Genomic DNA, 17,080 nt, shown 5'->3' with positions numbered 1-17,080 from the left:
AGGAAGGTTAAGGTATTGACTTAAGAGGTTAAGGAAAATAGAATTATATTTTTAGAATGAAATTATTTTTTTTAAACCTATATATATTTGGACTTTATATTTAAAATGACCTCAAGTTAGCATCAGCTAGCTAGTTAGCTGGCCAGTTTGTATCAGCTAACAATATTTTTTAAATAGGCTGATTTTCATCATAGTTCATTAATAAATATTCATATTTATCTACTGTTATTTTGACTTGTCTTTTTAATTTTAAGCTAAAACTGCTTGCTCACTGATTTTGCTGTAAATGTATAAAGCAAATTGCTTTTTTTTTCTTCTCCAGAATGGGGGCATTTTACCTCCACCATGGTAATACACATGACACTAAAATAATGCAATAAACATACATAATACAAGATGTAACATAAAACCAAAATAACAAAAATCTCTGAGACATATCTATGCCATGCTGGTAGATGCTATATCATTCTTTGTCAAAACCTTCTTTGTCAAAGGTTTCGTACTTTGCATATTCTTTCGGTTACACTTTATTTTGATAGTCCACTTTAGACAATCTACTAACTATAAGTAACTTTGCACCTACTTGTCAACTAACACGCATTAGAGTATTAGTAGACTGTAGTAGACTGTCAGTGGACTGGTAGGTTATGGTTAGGTGTTAGGATTCGGGTTAGTAGAATAAGTTGACATGTAGTTGCCAAGTTACTTATAGTCAGTAGAATGTCTATTGGAATGTCTACAAAATAAAGAGTTAGAAAATATTAAGCATACACTCTACTAATACTCTAATGACAGTTAGTTTACATGTGGCTGCAAAGTTACTTATAGTAAGTAGAATGTCTAAAGTGGACTATCGAAATAAAGTGTTACCATTCTTTCTTTCATTCACATTTATTTATTTAGCTTCACAGTAATAAACAGGAAGTCAAGTCAAGTCACCTTCCTTTATATAGCGCTTTTAACAATATAGATTGTTTTAAAGCAACTTTACAGTGATAATAAGAAATGAAAGTAACAGAGATCGTTTAGGCTTTACAGCAGCTCTAGAATAAAGTTATTGTCCAGCTAAAGTTAGTTTTGATTGATTCACTTCCGTTGCAAAGATCATTAGTTATCAACTTACACTTACACCGCTTACACGACACCGTTCTAACAGAAAACCCTTAATGCGCTCCGGCCCGCTCATTTGCACAACAACAATGCCTGGTGGCTCGAGAACACAAACCTTGAAAATAACAGTGTTGATGTTGTAAAATTCATCAATTTTAAAACAAACTCAGAGTCAATCCCAGAGGAGAGAGAGGCAGACAGTGGTTTAAGCCCCTTTATTCTCATCAGATTGCATAATTATTGGAAAATTAATAGAAATTATGATTTTACCCAAAGAAATATGAAGTGAATGTGTGAATACATCAATATTTCTCCATGGCTGGACACTTTTGGACTAAAAGCCATAATGGATGTTGTTTTAGTGAAGGCCTAAGGTGCATCCTGGATTTGCTTTAATTGACTACATTTATTGCAACTGCTTTTGTACATATACAAACTATACAACCTAAATCTGTTTGTTTTGTTCATAATAGGTCAATCAAGTCCAACAAGCACTATTTTAAAGCTATTTATATTGAGTAATGTTCTCTTTAATACAGTACATGAACTGCGACCTGTTTTAAGGGTTTGCATCAAAACAAAACAAGTTCCCATGTGTTCTTAAATCCACCCTTCTGTTGGACAAATCATGTGCCTGTTAAAAACTAAAAACTAACCTAAAAGACAAATTCATGTTTTACTGCTAAATGGTTTTACAAGAAAACACAAAGTGAGCATATGTTTGTCATGCTAAAAAGAAGTGATTGTTAGCTTTTCTTGGTTATAAGTCATAAAAAACGATACCCACAATTCCATCATTCCAAATCACAGACCACAGAGAAAAATTAAAAGCACATTGGTGAGGACACTACACTGGAAAGGGAGTATGCCATTTCAAAAACCCACCACATGAAAACTGATGTACTGGAACAACATTGCTGCATTGCAAAAACACATAGATTCCTAGAAAAGCACACTTCTGTTCCCCAACATACATTACATACATGTAAAACATTTCCCCAAATGTTTCACATGTATGTACACAATAATGGACAGAAGGTATACAGGATGGGATCCCCTTTCCACGCAATGGTGTGGAAAAGTATTATTTCAATGTGATCTGGATTTTGTTGACAACATAAACAGAAGATGCATTTTGCCTTTTGATGGGACACCACCTCTTATGGAGGACAAACAGGGGGTTCAACACTGACCTCAATTACAGGAAACTGTAAACAACATAGACTGTAAAAAAAAGAAAGAAAGAAAAGATAGACAACGTGTCTCCACTTCCTTTCACTATAGAAAAATGAAGGCAAAATATCTCAGATATAACCGTTGACATCTTGCGCCGATTATGTCATTTGGAGCCTAAGTCTACGCAGTAATGATCCTGAGGTGGAACATCAAATATAATAATATTTATAGTATCAAATAACTAACTAAAACCAAGCGTCCAACCGTCTTTGGAAAAAAATATTTAAAGTGTACCTGGATTTTTTAGTTTGGCTTGCCCAATTCGATTACATGGAGAGGGCGGGGTTTATGACCTATACTGCTTCCTGATCGATTTCTCCTGTCTGCTTTCCTGCCTGCTGTGAGCCTGTTTGCGTCGAGGCTGTAAGCCTCGTATTAGCTTCGTATTTCTTTCTGTTTTGAATCATCATTTACTTTCATTTCTAGTTGTTTATATTATTAAATACATTTTGCCCACCATCTCAGATTAAGCTTACATCGCTAGCTTCCGTTATTGTTAGCACAACACGCTAGTAACTCGCTAGCCTGTTAACGCGCCACCTGTGCGCTCATTTATTTATTTATTTTCTCTCGCGCGCCCGCGCCTTTTGAGTTCATAAAAGCCCAGGTAAGTAAGAATCAGTCAACAAACACGGTGAGTAATGTCTTGTCCTGTTATAGTCACCTGTGTCACGTCATATGTTTAGTATAGCCTTCTCCGATGTCAATATAGGATTTATATGTGATAAATGCAAGGAGACAGTCAGGCTGACGGAGAAGATTTCAGAACTAGAGACACGCATCCAAACTTTAATTGAGGATGGTAAGAATGCTAGATCTTTAGATAGTGTTTTGGATGCCCCTAGCATAGTGAACTCTTTACATGATTCGGTTCCGGCTGAAGTAGAGCCCGTGCAGCAGGGCAGATGGGTGACGGTTAGGGATCGTTCTAGTCACGGATCAAAGAACCACTCTTCCGTTTCGATTCCCATAACAAACCGATTTGCCCCACTCAGTGAAACACCCACTGAGAATTTTGTTGATTGTGCCCTGGTAATTGGTGATTCGATCACACGGAACGTGAAAATAGAAACACCAGCCACCATATTCACATGTTTGCTGGGAGCCAGAGCGCCTGACATCAAAGCAAATTTAAAAGTGCTGGCTAATGCTAATCGTAAATTCTCTAAGATCATTATTCATGTCGGCACTAATGATGTTCGACTCCGCCAGTCGGAGATCACCAAAATTAATATTAAAGAGGTGTGTGAACTCGCAAGTACGATGTCAGGCACTGTAATTTGCTTTGGCCCCCTTCCTGTACGCAGGAGTGATGAGATAGTTAGCAGATTGGCCTCACTCAATGGTTGGCTGTCGAAGTGGTGTCCGCAGAAAAATATAGAATTTATAGACAATTGGAAAAGTTTTTGGGGCAAGCCTGACCTGTTGAAAAGAGATGGTATCCATCCCTCGTGGGCTGGTGCTGCTCTTCTCTCTAGTAATATGGCACATAGTCTTAGACCTCAAACATGACAATCTGGGGCTCAGGTCAGGAAGCAGACAGACTGGCTAAACCGACCGTCTGCTAGCGGCCTCACGTCACCAAGGTCAGATAAATCCCATCACATAGAGCCTCTTTCACCTAGATATCATCATATAGAGACTGTGCCTGTTCCCCGAATTTGGAAATCCAAAAAACGTCAGGTTAAAAATTTAATTGATGTTCAACAAATAAAAAACAGATATAATACAGATGAGCAAATGATAAAGCTTGGGTTGCTGAATATTCGATCCCTTACTTAAAAATCTATCTGGTTAATGATATGATTTCAGATTATAATCTAGATGTGCTGTGTTTGACAGAAACCTGGCTAAAACCAAACGATTACATTATTTTAAATGAGTCAACCCCACAAGATTGTCATGATTCTGCCCTCGTGTCCCTGATTTTCTCTAGTCTTGAGGCAGGATCATGACAGAATCATGTTTTGTGTGCAAGCACATGGTCTTGTGTTTTGGCCATGTGCTTGTGATGTCATGTTATGTAACTCCGCCCCCTTATTACCCTCGTCTTGTCATTATTGTCTAGTCAGTTTCACCTGTCCTTGTCTAGTCTGCTTCACCTGTCTTTGTCATTAGTGTTCCCCTATTTCATCCCCTTGTGTTTGCTGTCCTGTGCCGGTTCTTTGTGTCACACTTTGTGAGAGTCTACCTGTGAGTACCTTGTCTTTGAAGAACGTCTTGATCTTGTATTTGCTGTTTAATAGTCTAGTGTTTGTCAAGTGTCATCTAGTTTAGTTATCCCTCGTTTGTATTGCCTCTGTTTTGCCCCCTCGTGGGCTTTATTTTCCCCTGTTTTTCTGTTATAATAAACGTTGTGTAATTGTCTACCGTCTGCGTTTGGGTTCTTCTGCTATCATCATAACAAAGATTACAGGTATAAACATGAACCTCGTCTGAAAGGCAAAGGGGGAGGTGTTGCTGTAATTTATAGTAATATTTTCAAAACCACTAAGAAATCTAGTTTTAAATATACTTCTTTTGAAGTATTGGTGCTTAATGTAAAAATATATAGTGTAAACGATAAATCACATTTGAGAATTATGCTGGCTACTGTATACAGGCCACCAGGGCACCATAAAGATTTTAACAAAGAATTTGCGGACTTTCTATCAGAATTAGTATTGGCTGCCGATAAAGTACTAATTGTTGGTGATTTTAATATACATGTAGATAATGAAAAAGATGCATTGGGATTGGTATTTAAAGACATTGTAAACTCAATTGGAGTTAGACAACACGTGTAAGGACCTACTCATTGTCGTAATCATACTCTAGATCTAATATTATCACATGGAATAGATGTTGATGCCGTTGAAATTCTGCAAAAGAGCGATGACATCTCAGATCATTATCTAGTCTCATGTAAATTACATTTAGCCAAGGCTGCAAAGCCGACTCCGTGTTATAAATATGTTAGATCTATAACTTCTGCCACTAAAGATTGCTTTATCAATAATCTTCCTAATCAGTTTCATCATCTCAGCATCCCGGATAGCTTAGAAGAACTTGATATTGCAACAGAAACTTTTAACTCTCTCTTTTCCAGCACTTTAGACGCAGTTGCTCCGTTGCGCTTAAAGAAGATTAAAGAAAATAGTCCAACGCCGTGGTACAGCGAGCACACCCAGGCCCTTAAGAGAGCAGCCAGAAAAATGGAGAGCAGACATCCCAAGTCTCCCGGAAGTTCCGGGAGTCTCCCGCATATTGCTAGCGTCTCCCTGATGCCCGCAAATTAGTTAAAATCTCCCGGAATCTAGAGCGAGATAGAACATACTGCGCGCAGAGCTTTGAAAAACTCATATTTAACGGCTCTGACTGCGCGCATAACATAGCCTACAAAGCGCGCGGCGCGTGCAAGGCAGAGAGGGAGAGAGACCTTGCGAGTGTGCCTCAGGAAAGCTAACGTTAGTCAACCCGACACACCATACCACCCCCCCCCCCCCCCCCACCCCCCCCCCCCCCCCCCCCCCCCCCCCAACAATCCGGTTGACCGAACAAAGACACCCCCTCAACAATCCAGTCACCAAGATATACCTCCCTGAAATGACTTCTTGCAGGTTGGGATGTCTGGGAGAGCAACTGGAAGAAAACTAAACTAGAGGTATTTCGGATTTCATGGAAAGAGAGCTCGATTGCTTACAGAGAGGCTTTAAAAGCTGCTAGATTTGCTTATTTTTCAACCCTATTAGAAGAAAATAAACATAATCCAAGGTATTTATTTGAAACAGTGGCTAAACTAACGAAAAAGAAAGCTTCAAGCTCAGAAGTGTCCTAGCAACACAGCAGTGATGACTTTATGAACTTCTTCACTTATAAGATTGATAATATCAGGGACAAAATTATAACTATGCAACCGTCTACCACAGTATCGCATCAGGGAGTGCATTGTAGTCTCCCTGAGGAAAAATTTGATTCATTTGTTGCCATAGGAGAGGAAGAATTCTGCAAACTCGTTAATTCATCTAAATCGACAACTTGTATGTTAGATCCTATACCGACTAAGTTACTGAAAGAGATGTTTCCAGAGGTCATATATCCTCTTCTTAATATTATTCATTCATCTTTGTCTCTAGGATACGTACCAAAAACCTTTAAACTGGCTATGATAAAACCGCTTGTTAAAAAAACACAACTTGATCCTACAGAATTAGTCAATTACAGGCCGATCTCGAATCTGCCTTTTCTGTCAAAGATATTAGAAAAAGCAGTATCTTCACAACTGTGTTCCTTTCTAGAAAGAAATGATATCTGCGAGGATTTTCAGTCAGGATTCAGACCGTACCATAGTACCGAGACAGCTTTCATCAGAGTCACAAATGATTTGCTCTTATCATCCGATCGCGGTTCTATTAGTGTTACATGATCTTAGTGCTGCATTTGACACAATTGACCACAACATTCTTTTAAATAGACTAGAAAACTATGTTGGCATTAGTGGAATTGCACTAGCATGGTTTAAATCATACTTATCTGACCGTTATCAGTTTGTAGCAGTAAATGAAGAGATGTCTTATCGATCACAAGTTCAGTATGGCGTACCACAAGGCTCAGTACTAGGACCGTTGCTGTTCACTCTGTACATGCTACCATTAGGAGATATCATTAGGGAACATGGAGTTAGCTTTCACTGTTATGCCGATGATACTCAGCTGTATATTTCTTCAAAACCTAACGAAACTTAACCAATTCACAAAATTAATGGAATGCATAGCTGATATAAAAAATTGGATGACTAGTAATTTCCTACTACTAAATTCTGAAAAGACAGAGATTCTAATTATTGGACAAAAAACTTCCACACGTAATAACCTAGAATACTGTCTAACACTTGATGGCTGCTCTGTTAAGTCTTCATCGTCGGTTAGGAACCTGGGTGTGCTCTTTGATACCAATCTTTCTTTTGAAAGTCACGTGTCTAGTATCTGTAAAACTGCATTTTTCCATCTTAAAAATATATCTAAAATACGCCATATGCTCTCATTGGGAAATGCGGAACAATTAGTTCATGGGTTCATGACCTCAAGGCTAGATTATGGTAATGCTCTACTGGGTGGTTGCCCTGCACGCCTAATAAATAAACTACAGCTAGTTCAAAACGCAGCAGCTCGAGTTCTTACCAGAACCAGGAAGTATGACCATATTAGCCCGGTTCTGTCAACACTGCATTGGCTGCCTATTAAACATCGTATACATTTTAAAATATTGTTGATTACTTACAAAGCACTAAATGGTTTAGCTCCGCAGTACTTAAGCGAGCTCTTAACGCATTATAGTCCTTCACGTCTATTGCGATCTCAAAATTCCGGCCAGTTGATAATACCTAGAATATCTAAATCGACTGCTGGCGGTAGATCCTTTTCCTATTTAGTGCCAAAACTTTGGAACAGTCTTCCTACCATTGTCCGGGAAGCAGACACACTCTGTCAGTTCAAAGCTAGACTGAAAACACATCTCTTTGACCTAGCATACACATAATACATTATAGACTTCTATAATTCAATGTTAGGCTGCATAGATTAGGTCAGCCGGAACTGGGAACACTTCCCTTAAATCTTGATGTACTCGTTACATCATAAGAAGAATGGCATCTACGCTAATATTAGTGTCTTTGTTTATCCCAAGGTTTTCCCGCAGCCTGCCGGATCCAGGCCGTATCCAGATCTGACGAAGGAGCTTTGCCTGGACCCGATGACAATGCAGTACTGAAGTGTCAACTATCCTCTCCCTATGGAGGATCCCTTTCCCACTCTACAGATAAAGCATTTGTGAAATTCGGTTCGCGTACCCCGAAGTGATAAAATTAAACAAAATTCTGTATCAAAATTTATAGGCAAGACAAGTAGTTCCCCTTTGAGGGAACTCAAACTGCGTCATCGGTATGACACTTTGGGGAACGCCCTCAGCGTAACACATCTGAAGCATGAATGAAATCTGTCCAATCCTGATTGGTGCTGCGTCATGACGTTGTAGATGACGGCATAACCGGAAGATACAAACCGGCACACACACACATTAGCTTTTTTGCTCTTCAGCTAAAGCGCTCTGTGTGAATTGTCCGTCCTATTTATTGTTGTCTGTCCTTATTCAGTTTCACAAGCAGTCTAATGGCAAGCGAGCAGTTTAGATTGTGTGTGTGTCCGCGTTATATAACGGGCACTGACACACACCAGCTGTGTGTTCATTGTCTGGGCGTGCAGCACGCTAGAGCGGCTCTCGAAGGAGCCGCTTGTAGCGAGTGTGATAAGCTGCGCTCAGGATTTTGCGCTCACGGCTGGCTGTGTTTGACGAGCACGGCCAGGCTCGCGAGCCCCGCGGTTCTGGGCCCGCCGTTGTCGAGGCAACGCGCCACCGCAGATCGTGGGGCTCACAAATGGATCTTTCAGGGGGACATGGGACTGCTACGGCATCTTCCCAGTCCTCGTCTGAGGATTCAGATGTTCTCCCGCCCCGTGTGGAAGCCCGCGAGGTGGAGGACACGATGCTGCATTTATCTGGCTCTGAGGAGTCAGATAATTCTAGCATCGAGGTGGGTGAGGTGGAGCTTGATCAGCCACTTCACGCACCTGCTCAAGAGGAGCTGGTGGAGGTTTTGACCCGCGCTGTGGCCAAACAAAAAATTGATTGGCCACAGGAAGAATTAAAAATCCAGCCACCAAGCAGGCTGGATGAGAGATTTTTGAAGCGCAGGTCTCAACCTCCACGCCGGGGCCTTCGGTTTTTTCCTGACTTGCATAACGAGTTATGCAACGAGTTACTTGCATAACAAGTTATGCAAGTCATGGGTGAAACCGTATTCAGCCAGGCTCTCAAACCCCCCAGTGCTTGATTTTTCGAATGTGCTAGGGGCGACTGAGTGTGGTTATGGGACGTTGCCTCGGGTAGAGGAGGCTCTCGCGAGTTATCTTTCTCCCGAGGCTGCATCGTCCCTTAAGGCCCCGGTGCTGCCCACTAAGCCTTGCCGCGATACATCTGCGCTGGTGGGCAGGGCTTACATGGCGGCTGGGCGGGCTGGTAGCTGCCTGCACACTATGGGGGTGTTGCAGGCCTACCAGGCCGACCTCCTCAAGGAGCTTGATGAGGGTGAGGGTCCTTCTCCGAGTGACATCACGGAGCTAAGGAAGGCCACCGACCTGTCTCTCCGCATCACCAAGGAGACGGCCCGTGCCATTGGCCGCTCCATGGCTGGCTTGCTGTGTGTGGAGAGACATTTATGGCTTAATTTGTCGGGGATGAAGGAGAGAGAAAAACATTTTCTCCTAGACTCCCCGATTTCACCTTCTGGCCTCTTCGGCGGCACGGTTGATACCGTCGTCGAGAGGTTTCAGGAGGTGAAAAAACAGTCGGCGGCCTTCCAGCAATACCTTCCTCGCCATTCTGGCTCCTCGAGGAAGGCTGCCTCTAAAGGGCAGTCTCGGCCGCCTGCCAGCTCCTCGCACTGGTACGTGCAAAAAGAGAGTGTCGCCTCCCGTGCCCCTCCCGAGGGAGCCTGGCAAAGGAGGCGGCGCTCTCGCGGCAAGCCTTCTGAGCCTAAGGTCGATTTGAGAACCGTCCTTCAGGCAAAGAAGGCTTCCTCCAAGCGGTCCTAGTTGCCGGACCGCTCAGAGCTGTCCCACCCGGGGTGGAGCGATCGAGGTCGCCTCCATCCCGGAGCTCTCGGGAAATCAGTGCAAAATTCCGGCCAGTTGATAATACCTAGAATATCTAAATCGACTGCTGGCGGTAGATCCTTTTCCTATTTAGTGCCAAAACTTTGGAACAGTCTTCCTACCATTGTCCGGGAAGCAGACACACTCTGTCAGTTCAAAGCTAGACTGAAAACACATCTCTTTGACCTAGCATACACATAAAACATTATAGACTTCTATAATTCAATGTTAGGCTGCATAGATTAGGTCAGCCGGAACTGGGAACACTTCCATAGATCTCAGGCACTTGAATCGGTCTCTGGGGAGATTCAGGTTCAAAATGCTCACAATTCCAGCCATCGTGAGTCAGATCCAGTTCGAGGACTGGTTAGTCACGATAGATCTGAAGGACGCATACTTCCATATTTCCATCCTTCCATGTCACAGGAGGTTCCTGAGGTTCGCTTTCGGGGGCGAAGCGTACCAATATCGGGTTCTTCCCTTCGGCCTAGCTCTCTCCCCTCGCACCTTCACCAAGTGCATGGATGCAGTGCTGGCTCCGCTGAGACTCCAGGGCATCCGTGTACTCAATTACATCGACGACTGGCTAATATTGGCCAGTTCGTGCGAGATGGCAGTTCGGCATCGAGATGTCGTTCTGGCCCACATCAGGTGCCTGGGGCTGAGACTCAACACAAAGAAGAGTGTGTTGACGCCCTCCCAGAGGACTACATTCCTGGGGGTTATATGGGACTCCACGACGATGCGGGCACAAATGTCTCCCGCACGCGTGGAGTCCATACGGGCGATGGTCTCCAGAGCGAAGCTAGGCCACAACCTCACTGTGAAGCAGTTTCAGAGACTGCTGGGGCTCATGGCAGCAGCGTCCAGTGTCATACCTTTTGGCCTGCTACACATGAGACCCCTACAGTGGTGGTTGAGAGCCAAGGGGTTTTTCCCCGGGGGGAAATCCGTTCCGTATGATCAGGGTAACGCGCAGATGCCTTTGTTTTCTCGTCATATGGAGGAAACCTTGGTTCCTGTCCCAGGGACCGGTGCTGGGAGCATCATGTTGCCGGAAAACCGTTTCAACAGATGCCTCCCTCACTGGTTGGGGCGCGGTTATGGACGGCCGCTTTGCGAGAGGTCTGTGGGAGACCCGGCATTCTTCCTGGTACATCAATTGCCTGGAAATGCTGGCGGTCTACAAAGCTCTGAGGAGTTTTTTCCCGGACCTCCGCGGCCACCATGTCCTGATACGCTCGGGCAACATGTCTGTAGTCGCGTATCTGAATCACCAGGGGGGTCTGAGGTCGCACCCTCTATGCAGACTGGCACACCAGATCCTTCTGTGGTCCCAGGGGAAACTGTCGTCTCTCAGAGCGATGTATGTCCCAGGGGATCAAAATCAAGGGGCAGACGTCTTGTCGAGGCAGGGGCTGAGGCCCGGGGAGTGGCGACTCCACCCCGAGGTGGTGGAGGCCATGTGCGTGAGATTCGGCCCAGTGGAAGTGGATCTGTTCGCGTCTCAAGAGACGTCCCACTGTCCACTGTGGTTCTCTCTCAGGTATCCAGCTCCATTGGGGCTGGACGCTATGACGCAGACGTGGCCGAAGCTGCGTCTGTACGCATTTCTCCCGATCGCTCTGTTCCCGGGAGTCTTGGAGCAGGTCCGCCGGGAAGGGATCAGCCTACTTTTAGTAGCACCCCGCTGGCCGACCCGGATATGGTTCTCGGACATTGTAGCACTGCTAGACGGCCTCCCGTGGCAGGTCCCTCTGAGGAGGGATCTGCTGTCTCAGGCAGGGGGTACAATATTTCACCCCCGGCCAGAGCTGTGGAACCTCTGGGTCTGGCCCCTGAGGGGGCTCGGTACTTAGAGGCTGGCCTGTCAGCAGGTGTTGTCGAGACCCTACTTAGCTCCAGGGCTCCTTCCACTAGGAGACTGTACAGCCTAAAGTGGAATGTGTTTTCCACTTGGTGTAGAGAGCGTGAGGTTGACCCAGTTAACTGCCCAGTGGCTTCAGTGCTGGAGTTCCTCCAAGATCGTTTCTCCGCCGGTCTTTCCGCTTAAGGTGTATGCACTTAAGGTGTATGTGGCTGCCATTGCGGCTTTCCACTCACCTATAGGTGCTGGGCCTTTGGGAAAAGGATTAGGCCTGCGGCTCACTCCAGAGTTCCAACTTGGGACCTGGCGGTGGTTCTTGAAGGGTTGGCTGAGGCCCCCTTTGAACCACTGGAGTCGGCTGAGGCAAAGAACCTGACCTTCAAGGTGGCCTTTCTCCTTGCCATCACTTCTCTGAGGAGAGTGGGGGATCTCCAGGCCTTGGCTATATCGCCAACTTGCCTGGAGTTTGCCCCTGGCGGAGTTAAGGCCATCTTACATCCTAGACCGGGCTATGTGCCCAAGGTGCCGTCTAGTGCGGCACGGTCAGTGGTTCTTCAGGCCTTCCATCCTCCACCTCATGGGACGGCGGAAGAGGGGAGACTTCACCTGCTCTGCCCAGTCAGAGCCCTAAGGGTTTACTTGGAGAAGTCTTCTCAGTGGAGGAAGTCAGACCAGTTGTTGGTGTGCTTTGGTTCACCCAAGAAAGGGCTGCCTGCATCTAAACAGACAATCAGCAATTGGATTGTCCAGGCTATAGCCACGGCTTATCAGGTGCGCAATTTGCCTTCACTTATGGCCGTGAGGGCACATTCCACCAGGAGCATGGCCTCCTCGGTGGCCCTCCTTTCTGGCGTCTCGCTTCAGGAGATCTGCGAGGCGGCCGGGTGGGCCACCCCGCACACCTTCATACGTTTCTACAGTCTGCAACTCCCCGTGACGCCTGGCGCCAGAGTGCTCGCGTCCTAAGTGTGCCTGGTCTTCCAGCTTCACACTAGGGCGGGCGTGATTTCGGTGTGGCATAGTGGGTATTTCGTTCCCCAAAGTGTCATAACGATGACGCAGTTCGAGTTCCCTCGAAGGGGAACGTCTCGGGTTACGACTGTAACCCTTGTTCCTCGAGAAGGGAACGAGACACTGCGTCTCGTCGCCACACCTATAACGGTCAGAGCGCTAACTTCATCGCAAAAGAGCTAATGTGTGTGTGTGCCGGCGTCCCTTTGTATCTTCCGGTTATGCCGTCATCTACTACGTCATGACGCAGCACCAATCAGGATTGGACAGATTTCATTCATGCTTCAGATGTGTTACGCTGAGGGCGTTCCCCAAAGTGTCATAACGATGACGCAGTGTCTCGTTCCCTTCTCGGGGAACAAGGGTTACAGTCGTAACCCGAGACGTTTGTTTAGGCATGGGTTGTATGGAATTACAAACCTGCGCACATATTTTCAAAAGCACATAACTGTAGAATCAATTCTTAATGTGCATGTGCACGTCAGCGTTAATCACAGGTTCGCGTTTAAAGTCTGTTTAGAGAGAACGGCGTCGTCTTAGCGGCCCCTAATTTAATAACAAATGATCATTTCGACGGAGGTGAATCAATCAAAACTAACTTTAGCTGGAAATAACATTATTCAAGAACCACTATAAAGCCAAAACAATCTCTGTTACCTTAAATTAAATGTTTATCTCTGTAAAGCTGCTTTGAAACAATCCATTGTTAAAAGCGCTATATAAATGAAGATGACTTGACTTGACTTGACTGCAGCCAGCCACCAGGGGGCGATCTGAATATTTTGGCTTCACTTTTCAGGACTTGTGTGGCTCACTTGGTGCGAACGATTGTAAATTCCTTAGTCTGTATATGATCAGTATATGATTGACTAATCCAGAGAAACAACTATTTATTTTTCCATAAGATAACATAACTCTGCCATAGTAACATCCAACTTATCTCTATGCGTGAAAGGGTTAATCCGGTGCTACCTGTGAGACCCACGGCATTCTTGTGCCCAGTTCTGGTGACAGCAATGGTTCACTCCAAAAAAAGACGTGCAGCCATCATTGCCTTGCATTCAATTTCCATCATTGCCCATGCAAGGAAATTCTGCAAAGAATATTGCACCTGAAATAACCATTTACCAGATCATCAAGAACATCAAGGAGAGAGGTTCAACTGCAGTGAAGAAGGTTTCAAGACGTCCCAGCAAGCACCAGGACCGTCTCCTCCTGAGGATTTGCTACAGAATCGTGTCACCACCAGTGAGAGCTACTCATACTGGCAGCAGGTGGTGTGAGAACAAGACTTCAGGACAACGGCCTGCAAAGAAGTCACTTCTCTCAAGAAAAACACCAAGGAGAGACTGAAATTACAAGGATTGGACAGCAGAAGACTGGTGCAAAGTTACTCTCTCTGATGAAGCCCTCTTCCGACTGTTAATTGGGACTTCTTGAAAATCGATTGTCTGGAGAAGAAAAGGTGAACACTACCATGCGGTGTCGTTCAAACAGTGGAGCATCCAGAGACCATCCATGTGTGGGGTTACTTTTCATCCAAGGGAGTGACTCTCTCACAAAAACTGCCATGAATAAAGAATGGCATCAAAAGATCCTGCAAGAGCAACTTCTCCCAATGACCCAGGAGCAGTTTGGTGATGATATGTGCATTTTCCAGCATGGTGGAGCACCATGTCACAAGGCAAGAGTGATAATGCAGTTGCTCGGAGATCATTACATTCAAATTTTGGATCCATGGCCAGGAAATCTTAATCCCATAGAGAACCTGTGGTCAATCCTCAAAAAGCTATTGGACAAGCAAAAGTTTACAAATTATCACTAATGTGTAAATTGTGAGCACTAATAAGGCAAGAATGGATCGCCATAGTATATTTTTTAGTCATGACTTAATATTGCCAATCCACTAGATTAGAATTCTAAAAAAAAGAACAATAAGACCGTACTTTCAATACGTGTGCATTTCACACAGTTTTTATTTAATTTAATCTATGTTTGTTTGTTTGTTTATTGGTTTCCTCTTTTATTATGTATCTTTTTTTTGTAAGTTAGCTTGTTTGTCTGGTATTTGAATTTTCAAGTCCTGTATTTACTTTTGTGAATGTTTGTTTTGTTTTGCTTAATTTAAAAGAGAGAGAGAGAGAGAGAGAGAGAGAGAGAGAGAGAGAGAGAGAGAGAGAGAGAGAGAGAGAGAGAGAGAGAGAGAGAGAGAGAGAGAGAGAGAGAGAGAGAATGGATGTCCATCAGTCATGATTTGGCCCAGAAGCTGATATCCAGCATGCCAGAGTGAATCGCAGAGGTTTTGAAGAAGGCTCAACACTGTAAATATTAACTCTTTGCATATATTGAATGTCGTTGTTTTTTTTTTTGCCAATAAAAGCCTTAATGAAATTCTTATCATTGTTTTCCAGTATACCATAGAAACATATGAAAAAAAAATTATCTATAAATATTTAAGTAGCAAACTTGGCAAAACAACATTTATGTCACTGCCCCCCCCCCCCCCCCCCCCCTTCCCTTTTCTCTTTCTTTTCACACCTGGCAGATAACTATCACAAACCTATTCAGTAGAGCACAGCATGTCTTTTTCATAACCCTTATCTGTCTATGTGCCTGTCTTTTTCTCTTTTCAAATCAAAGTGCCACTTTGAAGATGCTCCCTAACCCTTTGTCACCTTTACATAACTCAGTATGATAGGGGAAGAAAAAGGAAAAATAATGAGAATGCAACATAAAAATTAGAAAAAAACAAGACCACACACTTGTTCAATGGATGACAAGTTATTTATTTATGACATTATTGTCTATTACAGAATTAGTCTTTCTCATTCACATATCTAGACTGTGTTGGAAGTAGAAGATCTTGGGGATTTATATATGAAGGTTCAAAGTGATGTATCGTTTGATCTTTGAGAGAGGAAACCACAGTTTTCACATCAAAGGAGCAGATCAGAGGGTGTGATGTTTTTGAATGTAATATGTACTTAAAATCTGGTGTTGATGAGAACATTTAAGACTGGAGGTGATATCCGTGTTATGAGTCAGTGTATGTGTGTCTGGCTTATGTTTGAAAGCATGGTCAAGGCTGACTCATTGACAGGAATTCAAGGAGGGATTTTCTAAAAGAAGATTTCTTTTGGAAAGCTCTCTGTCGTCCACGCTACCCACCCTTCCTGCATGGACTCTTTCTGTCTCTTGTTCCCATTATCTTTCATGCTGCCTGAAACTTTACTCCTATGTTTAATCTTGACCAGTATTGGGGAAGCAACGTTGAAAAGTGGCTGCCAACCAATTATTTAAAGGGACGATATGGTTTTTAAATAATATGTTATTGTTACAGATCTGCCAGGTTCCTGCAGTCCATTTTCCATCACTCTCCTCTGTTCCCACCTGCAAGTCATTCCTAATTACACACACCTGCACATCACCATCATCACCACCTCTATAAAGACTCACTCTTCACTTCTGTTCACGGTCCGGTCTCGCTCGTTTGTATGAAGAGGACTATACTTACCTTCTGTGCAACGACCTGACTTCTCCAGCGATCTCTCTCCACTCTCCACTCTCCACTCCAGTGTCATTCTCCAGCGTCATGTCTCCAGTCTCCTCTGTGTGATTCTCCCAGTGTCTTCTCTGTGTCTCCAAAGTCTCCAGCAATCCTGTATTCCATCCTTCACGCCTTCATCGATCCATCAGCATTCCTGTAAGAAGATACAATCCATTCACTGCCAGCATCTCTCTCTCCAGATTATCATTGCACTTACTACTCACCTGCTTCCAGTTCACCCACTCAGTTGTTGTCCAAATAAACATCCAGTTTGCTTAATAGAGATTAAGCAAACTGGATGTTTATTGAGGTCTAATGAGTCTGATTCCGTAACAGAAGACCGGACCGATTACTGACAGACAACAATATGGGCATCCTCCTCAGTCCCCTAGACCCGGCCGATCTGCTTCTTGTCATCTCTCAGGACCACCGCCCGATTGAATATACCCTCAATGCCGGCTCTGTCCTGGGTCCCCTGAGCTGCCGTCTCCGCCATGGCCGCCTGGAGGGCGTTTAATGACTCACACTTTGGTGGATATCACCTTCACATAGAATGCAGTGTGTGTTTTTTATATTTATAATTAGTTATAATAAGTTAAGTTGAGCTAATTTGCTTACAAA

This window comes from Rhinichthys klamathensis, unplaced genomic scaffold (assembly GCF_029890125.1).
Source record: "Rhinichthys klamathensis goyatoka isolate OS25496 unplaced genomic scaffold, OSU_Roscu_1.1 h1tg000014l_1, whole genome shotgun sequence".
In the NCBI taxonomy this organism is placed as follows: Eukaryota; Metazoa; Chordata; class Actinopteri; order Cypriniformes; family Leuciscidae; genus Rhinichthys; species Rhinichthys klamathensis.
This window is presented reverse-complemented; position numbering follows the sequence as displayed.